Here is a 9,541-nt window from a genome sequence, read left to right as displayed (position 1 = left end):
TCAATGATATATACCCAACTGAGAGAGAGATATAGAGGGAGAGACAGTGACACAGAATGACAAAGATAGATGATAGATAGATAGATGATAGGCAGATTGCATTATTAAAAGATATGCATTCACACAATCATAGAGGCTGGTATGTCCAAAGTTGTAGGCCGGGCTAGTGACACAAGTCAGCAACAGAGAGGTGAAGTTCCATCTTTAAGTCTATCGGGCAGGAGGAGGTGATGTTGTAGATGAAGTCTGAAGGCAATTTGCTGAAAAATTCTCTTGCTTGGAAATGGATCATCATTCTGCTGTATGCAAGCCTTCAGCTGATTGACCAGAGCCTATGATGTGGTGAAGGCAATAGCTTTAGCCTACTGATGAAAACATTGCTTTAGCTTAATATTAAATTCTACCAATTTGAATATTAATCTAAAATGTCACCCAGAAGCACCTTCATAAAGCCACATAGAAAATTGGAAACATCGCACAAAATTAACTATCACAAGGGCAAACCCAACCTCTGAGAAAATTTATTGTGAAGTAGTAAAAATGTATTAAAGCTACAAAGATCTGTATCCAAGTCCAGACTCAGCCACTTTCTGATTTTTGGAACCTCAAAACTAACTGATATCTTTGGGACTTGGACTCCTAATACAAAGAGTTAGATATTCCAGCATTTAATAGGGCTAAGCTTCACAGTTTATATAATTCTTAGAACTCACCTACCAAAAATGTGTTATAAAATGATGAGAGACAATATTCTACTAAACATAAGAAATTCATCTACATTTAAATCAAGATAGATTGATGCAAGACATATGAATTAACCTCCTAATTTACTGAAGAGAATGAAGGAAACCGAAAAATGGTTGACTGAATTAGACTAGGAAGTAGATGATACATTGATTTCTTTTTTTTTTTTTTAATCGGTACCAGGGATCAAATTCACAACCACGCACTTGCAAGGCAGGTGCTTATGCCATTGAGCTAAATCCCCAGCCCCCGATACATTGATTTCTAATTCCTTTTTTTTTTTTTTTACTTAGAGCGGAATCCAGTATTTTTGGTTTGCAACTCCAGATGTAATTTCTCATTTTTATACAGATCGTGTACTTTATGTTTAAATGTCTTCTGTTTTAAGTATTGTTTTTCATTTGAAATATATGTATCTTCCTAGGGCAGGGAAAGGTATAATAAAGTGAAGAAGGAGATCGCTTTGGAAAGGTCAATTATTGGAACAACAAAATGCAGTTTGCCTATCCTGTAGAGACTTTTGTGCACACATTGCAAGATCAGTGGTGTTTAGCTTACTATTTCTTTTGATGTGTTCTCTGTGATGAATTTTTTAGCATCATTGTCTATTTGTTGCAGTAACTTTCTATCCCTGTGCCTTGTGTGGGAGTACACGTGTGAACACAACAATCTAACCTTAGATGTACACAACCCTGCCAAGTACAAAGAAAGAATACATTTTCTCAAATAATTATCATCAGATCTGCGTTTCTGCAGCAATTATAAGTGGATTCCATCTTATAGTATAGACACATATAAATACTAGTTACTACTATTAATCTCACAAGTTATCTCTTCTTATTCTAAAGTAGGAGTAAATTTGCCACTCTTTGGGGGAAACCTTTGGTACTCAAATCACATTCTCATATGTGCATAGTACAAAGAGATTTTTCTCTCTTTGGCTAATTAGTTTCTAATTGAAACTGAAAGGACAATGTGTAAGGCATCCATATTTTATGAGAACAGAAAAACAGAAAGACTAATTGGAGATGGACAGAGGAGCGGGTAAGGGAGGGGGTGAAGAGAAAAAGGAGAGGAAAAGAAGTAGAGGAAGCAGAGGGAGAAGAGAGTGTGAGGGTTAAGCTTAATTGTCAGTTTCACTGACTTGGGAGTCACCTAAGACATCATTAAAGCACGTATCTGGATGTGTCGGGTGGATGACATAGGTGTGACTATCAGGTCTACATCTGGTCCTTGATGACTTTCTCACAGGCACTGTTCCTCTTGTGTGCTCTCCTACTCCCAAGAAGTGAACAGCTTCCCTGTGTTCTATCCTTCCACTATGACATTGCTGCCCGGTGAGTCAACCAACAGGGAAGTGGAACTTTTGAAACCACAGGCCAAATTAAACTTCTCCTCCTTTAAATTGAAGGTGTTAGGTATTTTGTTCCTGTCACGAGAAAGTTGATTAACACAGACAAATAATAGGAGAATAAATGAAAAAATGGCAAGTGTGTAACACAAGTGTTGGGTCATGTCTTTGCTGCTTTCATCTGGAGTAGAGATTGAAAAGTGGTATTTTATGCTTAAATCTACCAAATAGACACATTTTGTTCATTCTTTATAATTAAAAAAAAAACCCCACACTGAAAGGTTTTATAAAAAAATTTAAAAATGAAATACTTAGGAATCAATCTATAAGTATCTAAATGCTCACTGTTTTGCTTTTGTTGTTATTGGTATTTATTTTCAAGACAGGATCTCGCTGTGTAGTTCAGGCTGGTCTTGAACTCATTATGTAGTCCATCCAACTCACAGCATTCAAATCACAGCAATCCTGCTGCAGCCGTTAGAGGGCTGGGACATCGTGCCTGGCAAGAGTCTCTGGTGTGAGAAACCTAACATGTAAATAAGGAGCAAAATATATAACAGACATTGGAAAATGAGAACCAAATACACAAATGAGAAGAAGAACAAGGGAGGGAGAATGGGGACAGGAAAGAAAAGAGAGTAGTAGAAAAAACAAAACAAAACTTTTATAAATAAGCAGGTGAAAAGGGTTTGAAGGGAGAGGAAAGGAATGAGAAAAAAATAAAAGGAACAAAACATATCATGTAAAGGCACAAATTCTCTATTATGAGTATGATGAGTATATCAAAAAATGTATCAATAAAATAAAAAAAGGAATAAAAGAAAAAATACCCACATGTGATAATTGTAGTGTCAACTTGAATGGATTAAGAAACGCCTAGTGGAGAACTCTAGACTTTATCATGGCCTTTGGACATTCATCTTTAGATCCTTGAACTGTCCAGTGCAGCCACTTCAGTTTTCCAATACAGATCCTTCAGCTTTCTTATGTGGACTTGCACAGCACTCTGCAGTTACTCTAGTCCTTTAACTTTTTGTGGATCTTCTGGCTCTCCAGTATACAGATGGCCCTTTAGCATTCTTCCATCCTGACTCTGCAGGTGGCCATTGTAAGCCTAGTTTGTGAATCATATATATATATATATACATACATACACATGGATTAAGAACTTGTGGTCAACTTAATGCCAACTGAATTAAATCAGCAGGGTGCTGAGCATACATGTTCCACCTGAAGAAGGTTGCCAGCATAAATAAAGATGTGATGAAGGAGAAGGGCGTTGAGGCACTGTGGGTTCTCCTATGTGTTGCTGTTTGAGCCATTGGTTCTTCTGGAGAAGTTCTGGTCCTCACACTGAGCATTGCTTCCTGGCTCCAGAGGGGAAGATCTGTGCTACTTGGTCTCCACAATGTACTCCGTCATGCTGGCTTTTTGGCATGTACTCCACTGTGCTTATCGTTGGAAAAGCTCGAGCCCTTCATGTCACTGAGGATGGCTGTGGTGCCTTTCAGGACAACCCTGGTCTTTGTTGTGAGTGTGACTTCTCAGCACTAGCGTAGAACCCTCATCTCACCAGTACAGCTCTTTCACCCTGCTCGCATGGACTTTCTGGCTTCCACCACTGACCTTTGGGCCTTCCCAAAACAGATCCATAAAAGAGACTTGAGTTTTCATGTGGGCTCTGGGCATGAGTCATTCTTGTGGGCTCTAGACCTCCAGTTGGACTCGTGGGAGGCATTGTCATGAGCTATGGGTCTTCATCTGGACTCATGTGGGACATTGCTGTGGGATTCAGGCCCTTGGCTAAATATTCTATGTCTTTAGTGTTGTGGATAGATTTCCTGAATTTTCTTGTGTTAGCTGTGGGTGGCCATCATAAAAATAATATTATAAACTGCATGTCATGATTCTATTTATTCTCTGCACAACCCCTGACTACAACAGAAATTGTTACCAGGAGATTGGGGTCTTTGCTGTTATGATGCCTGGCCATGTGACTTAAGCACCTTGGAAATTAACCTAGAAAGTTTTTGAGAGACTGGCCAAAAGAGAGCTCCTGTATGCTGTAGATCATATTGGAGACTCTGGTCAGAACCTGGAAAATCAGAGTACTGGTGGAAATGCTGCCAGTAAAGATGACAATTGGGTAGGCTTCCGGTGAGAAGGACTGCTGTATCTGCTGGAGTTCAGGTAGTATACTGTGCTTTAGTTGAAAGTTGGTCTTCCTTTTGCTTGTATTTAGAGCTATTACCTGGGTGGCAGAAAAATTTCAGTGCAGTCTACTGTTGGGATGGTAGCACAGTTACTTTAGACCAGATCTATGACAGAAATTTAGAGCAAACAGCCAGTAGAGTAATTTAAATCATTTGGCCAAGAAGAAGGCTCCAGTAGAACTGTGGGCTGCGAAGATGAAACAGAGAACATGGTTGTTTAGAACAGGACAAAGGAAAAATCAAGAGTATATACTTGAATTGCAGGAGATCCTTATATTTTAGTCTTGCCATGTCACATAAATGGGAAGCAAGGACTGTGATTGTAATTGTTCTTTTAGTTTGATTTTAATATTGTTTTATACATTTGTAACCAGGTTAATTAATCTAAGAATTGTGTTTTAATGTTGAACCTTGGTCACCCTTTCAACATTTTGTTTTTGGTGCAGGAATAAGTATAAAAAGAGCTGGACATATGTAATTTTTATATTAATGTAAGTTTGATATGTTAACTTTTACAAATCTGCCCCTGCAGACTTGTTTATGGAAATGTGTGTGGCTATTAAGTTGACCAGGTTTGGATTGTTATGGATTAAAAACTGATGGGCAACTTAATGCCAGCTGGATTACATCAGCATGGTGCTGAGTGTAGATTTTTCACCTTAGGAAAGTTGCCAGCATAGAGACATGGAGAAGGACAAGGTAGGCATTGAGGCGTTGAGGTGTTGAGGCATTGTGGGTTTTCTTAGGAGTTGCTGTTTGAGCCATTGGTTCTCCTGGAGAAGTTCTGGTCCTTATATCGAGCATTATTTCCTGGCTCTGGAGGGGAAGATGTTTGTTGCTTAATCTCCAGGAGAAACTCCTCACGCTGGCTTTCTGGCATGTACTCTACTGTGCTTAGGGTCTCCGTGTCGCAGAGGATAGTTGTGGTGCTTTTCAGGGCAGCCTGGGTTCTTGTTTGGAGTGTGACTTCTCGGCTCCAGAGTAGAACCCTCAACCTACCAGCACAGCTCCTTCACCCCGCTGGCATGGACTTTCTAGCTTCCACCACTGACCTTTCAGCCTTCCCAGCACAGATCCATAAAAGAGAATAGTGTGAGTCCTTCTCGGGAGCTCTAGACCTCCAGTTGGACTCATGAGAGGCACTGTCATGAGCTCTGGGTCTTCATCTGGACTCATGTGGGACATTGCTGTGGAATTTAGTCCTTGGCTGAATATTCTATGTCTTTAGGGCTGTGGATAGATTTCCTATACTTTCTTGTGTTAACTCTGGGTGACCATTATAAACAATATTATAAACTCCATGTCCTGATTCTAATTGTTCTCCTCAAAACCTCTGACTACAACATACCCTAACTGTTACACCATATTTCTAGCTCTTTTTTTTTTTTTTTTGGTACCAGGGATTGAACTCATGACTTCATGTTTGCCAGGCAGCTGCTTTTGCTGCTGAGCTATATCCCTGGCCCATTAGCTTTGTTTTTTAAAAATCATAAGATATGGCAATCCTTAATGTGTATTTTCATGTGACAACAATGGCCTGAACCTGAGCAATAGGTGTCCCTTTTGGTCATGGCATGAATTCTTCCCAGTGAGTGCCAGTCACCACCACTCCTATGTATCCTCTCCTCATTGGCTTCACCTATTTATGACACCTGTCTTGCACCTGTGTTTTTCTTACAGCAGTCTCCTCTATGGTCTAATGACCCTCAAACATTTATTCTCTCCAACCTCCTTATCATGTGATTGTTGTCAATGACTAATTATGATTAATAAATAAAGATATTTCTGGAAACAGATCTGACCCTTAGGTTTGCGGATAAGCACAGATATTTCAAAATAATAACATAAATTAAATAAAATCTGTTAAGTAAAATAGTCCCATTGTGGCAAATATGAAGTTTTAATAGCATTAAATGTGTAATAATAGCAAAGATGACTGAATTGACTTTTGCACACGTTTGATTTTTTAATAGGCTAGTGATGTTTGTACAAGCAGTAAAATAAAGGTCTGTGTAATTTTAAAACTATTTTATATTTATTCCATAAAATGTATGTTTCTTATTTTTATTTAATCAAAAGGATTATTATATTCTTTTGGTCAAGATTATCAAATATGAATGGGCATGTAGATCAGTGGTACAGTACTTGATTTGTATGTACAATGTACTGGGTTTGATCTTTAGCACCAAAATAAATAACACTAAAATATTTTTCAAATAATTTATGTTCTATTCTCAGCAATGCCTTCTTTAATAAGTCATCACAGTCTTTATTTTTTTAAAAAATTGGCTTCACTTCAAAGAAACTTCATTCTCTTAAGACAATACAGTAATAAAAAAATTCTTAAATTCTTATTTTGAGAATGATGATTTTTCTGCTATATCAAAATCTTGAATTTACATATGTTGAAACACTGTAATAGGATTGTAAGTGGTAATATGTAATCACCGAAGAGATTATAAAACATTTTAATTTTAGCATATAAGTTGATAATTTACAGTCATCAAATTTTACCATCTTCTAAAACAATTTTGATCTGTACCAGATTATAAAGAATTGTTACTATGCTTTATGCATGCTGTCTCTTTAAGTATAAGGGTGTGTGTGTATGTATGTACGTGTTTGACTGAAACATACTCACTGATCTACAAAAAAATGGACAGCTTTGTACAGTTCAACCTCATATATATCTTATAGTTACATAAGGTGTTTCACATTGTAAAATACTTCTCGGTTACTAAGACACCACTATTTGAGTACCTCCAAAATTCAGAATAAGAAAGAAGATAGGCAAAATGAATACTCAGCATTCCTGGGAAACACTTCATTATGCAAGAATTTAATGCACTAGTGTTTTCCAAGAGGAGGGATTGACAAGTTAACTAATTTGTCCTTTCACTTACTCAAGCTGTTCTGTCAATCAAATCCAAGCATTCTGGAGCAGTCTGTGGAGAAACATTAAACCTCAAGGGCATTTGGATATAGTTGCCTTTCTTTTCAAGAATATGACAAGCCATGAGGAGGAGTGTGTCCCTGAAAGAGAGGCAGCGTTAGACACAGAGTTATGGGTCACATACAGCCAGCACTGAAACTGGTTGCAAAAGACAGCATCACCATGAGTTTGTTAATTGTCATTAAAGCTGAGAGTCCAACACAGACCCCTCCCACTTCTGGTATCAAAGAGTGTTACCAACTATGAAAGTCATACTCCTGAAACATAACTCTCATCACTCCAGAATTTTTCTCAAACATGTTTACCAATGCACAGAAAACGTCAAACATATCACCGTAGACCCTAGATGATTGAACCCCAGCATAGCTAACTGTTCCTCCCTCTGATCCTTTCCACAGTTTCCTTAAGGTCAAAGGTTGTAAATGAAATGCATTCTGGATGCCAGGTTCTGTGTGGACATTACTTCTTTCTGATTTTAAAAGCTTGCAAGATATTGTTTAGAGTAGATTTTGAAATTTAGAAACATTGAGAATTTAGATGCTAAGTAGTTTCTTAAAGATTCTCACCCAGGTTTGACTCCCAAGCGTGCTTTTCCTACTGAGGCAAGCTTTTTTCAAAAACCAGAAGGTAACTTTTCCTTTCTCCACTGCACTCTGCATTTAAAACATTCTCTATTAATATTTGTGGCCTGAATACACTTATATTTTTATCAGAACCCCAAAGGCACAGATGCCAAAAGCCATGTTATCAAAAGCTTATGTTTTCTTTAAAGCAGTCCCCCCTCTCTGCCTTTGGAAGAATGGTTTAATTTACTAGAAGGGAACTGGACTGGCGGTACTCAGTACACTTTCCACAAGCCTGCATTGAGCTGGTACTTGCTGCTTCTCTCTGCTCCTGTATCATGGCTCAGTCTGGCTGTTTGCCTAATAAGGCAATGATTTCTGTTTAGAGCTTTTTGAGATGCTGAATAGTCTTCAGCACTTTTTATGCCAGAGTGTGACAGTAAATTTCTAGCATGAGAGTTATTTTCTTGGCTTTCCTGATAAAGCTCAGAATAGAACAACTGGGGGAGGGGGGAGAGGAGCAAGCATATGAGCGATCTTTATAAAATAAAGATTTTATATAATTGCAATGTGTATACAAGCTAGATGCCATTGGAAACTTTAAAAATTAAGCAATAACTTTAAATACTCTACAATAAAGTGAACAGAGGCTAGATGACACTGAGAACCCAGTCCACATTCATCCACAGGATGAATGTGTATGATTAACACAACTTGATTTCTTAGCTGCTTCACATTGTGACTTTATTATCCCACTGTGTGCATCAATCTGAGTTCACTCTTCCAGGGCACTCTTACCCCGGAAAGTGAATGATGCAAATAAATGAATTGTTTCAGAAATGTCCTATAAAATCCATTTAAATGAACAGGAAACTACTCACTCTTCGGTACTCTTCAGTACACAGTGTTAAGGCTCTGTTTATACAACCCTCCTTGAACTCTCCACTTGGAAATTCTGGTCGGCTTTTCTCTATGCATTACACATCACATATATATTATTACTCGATGATCGTTAATCTGAATCATGTCCCCTCTGAAGTAGGAGGCGAGGGCAGGACAGCATGGCAGGAGCACTTGGGCACAACCAGCTGACTGAAGAAATTAATCATCCATGGTTATGGAGCAGCAGCTCCCGAGCTAGCTACAAGATCAAGCTACGTCCTGCACCAAATACCAACTTCCTGGCACAAAAAGCTGCTGAACCTGGCACCACTAATCTTTTAGGATGAGGTCAAGTAAATGATCCTCATTTACTTGATGAGGATCAAACATAGAAGGACAAAGGACAGCAGTAATTGACTTTGGGGCCACTGCCCTCTTGTTTTCCCAGTGGTCTGTTCTGCTTGCAGGACATATCTTCTCTTTTTCCTGCAAAGTCCCCTTTTCTCTGTGAGCACTTGTTTTTGCTTATTTACCATTTCCTTTTCTTTTTCATATTTCTGCCCTAAAATACATGATAATCTTTCATACCTGCCAATTGTCCTGACCAATTCATTGATTACAATGAATAAGATCCTGCAAAACGGCTGGTGCCTAGGTCATCAGATTACAGATACGATTGAAAGATCCACTTAACCCAAAGTCTTGCACCTCACAAATCTCCAAGATTGCCATCTTCACTTAAGATGGTACTCAAGCTCTAACAAGAAAGTATCTTTCCTTATCAGGTAAAAATAAACTCAGTTCTACTTTATCATAGGCTGTTTGGATGACTTTT

The sequence above is a fragment of the Cavia porcellus genome, unplaced genomic scaffold, assembly GCF_034190915.1.
Source record: "Cavia porcellus strain 051 isolate PalLab524CR breed Dunkin Hartley unplaced genomic scaffold, mCavPor4.1 scaffold_28, whole genome shotgun sequence".
NCBI classification, from domain to species: domain Eukaryota; kingdom Metazoa; phylum Chordata; class Mammalia; order Rodentia; family Caviidae; genus Cavia; species Cavia porcellus.
Note: the sequence above shows the minus strand (reverse complement) of the source record.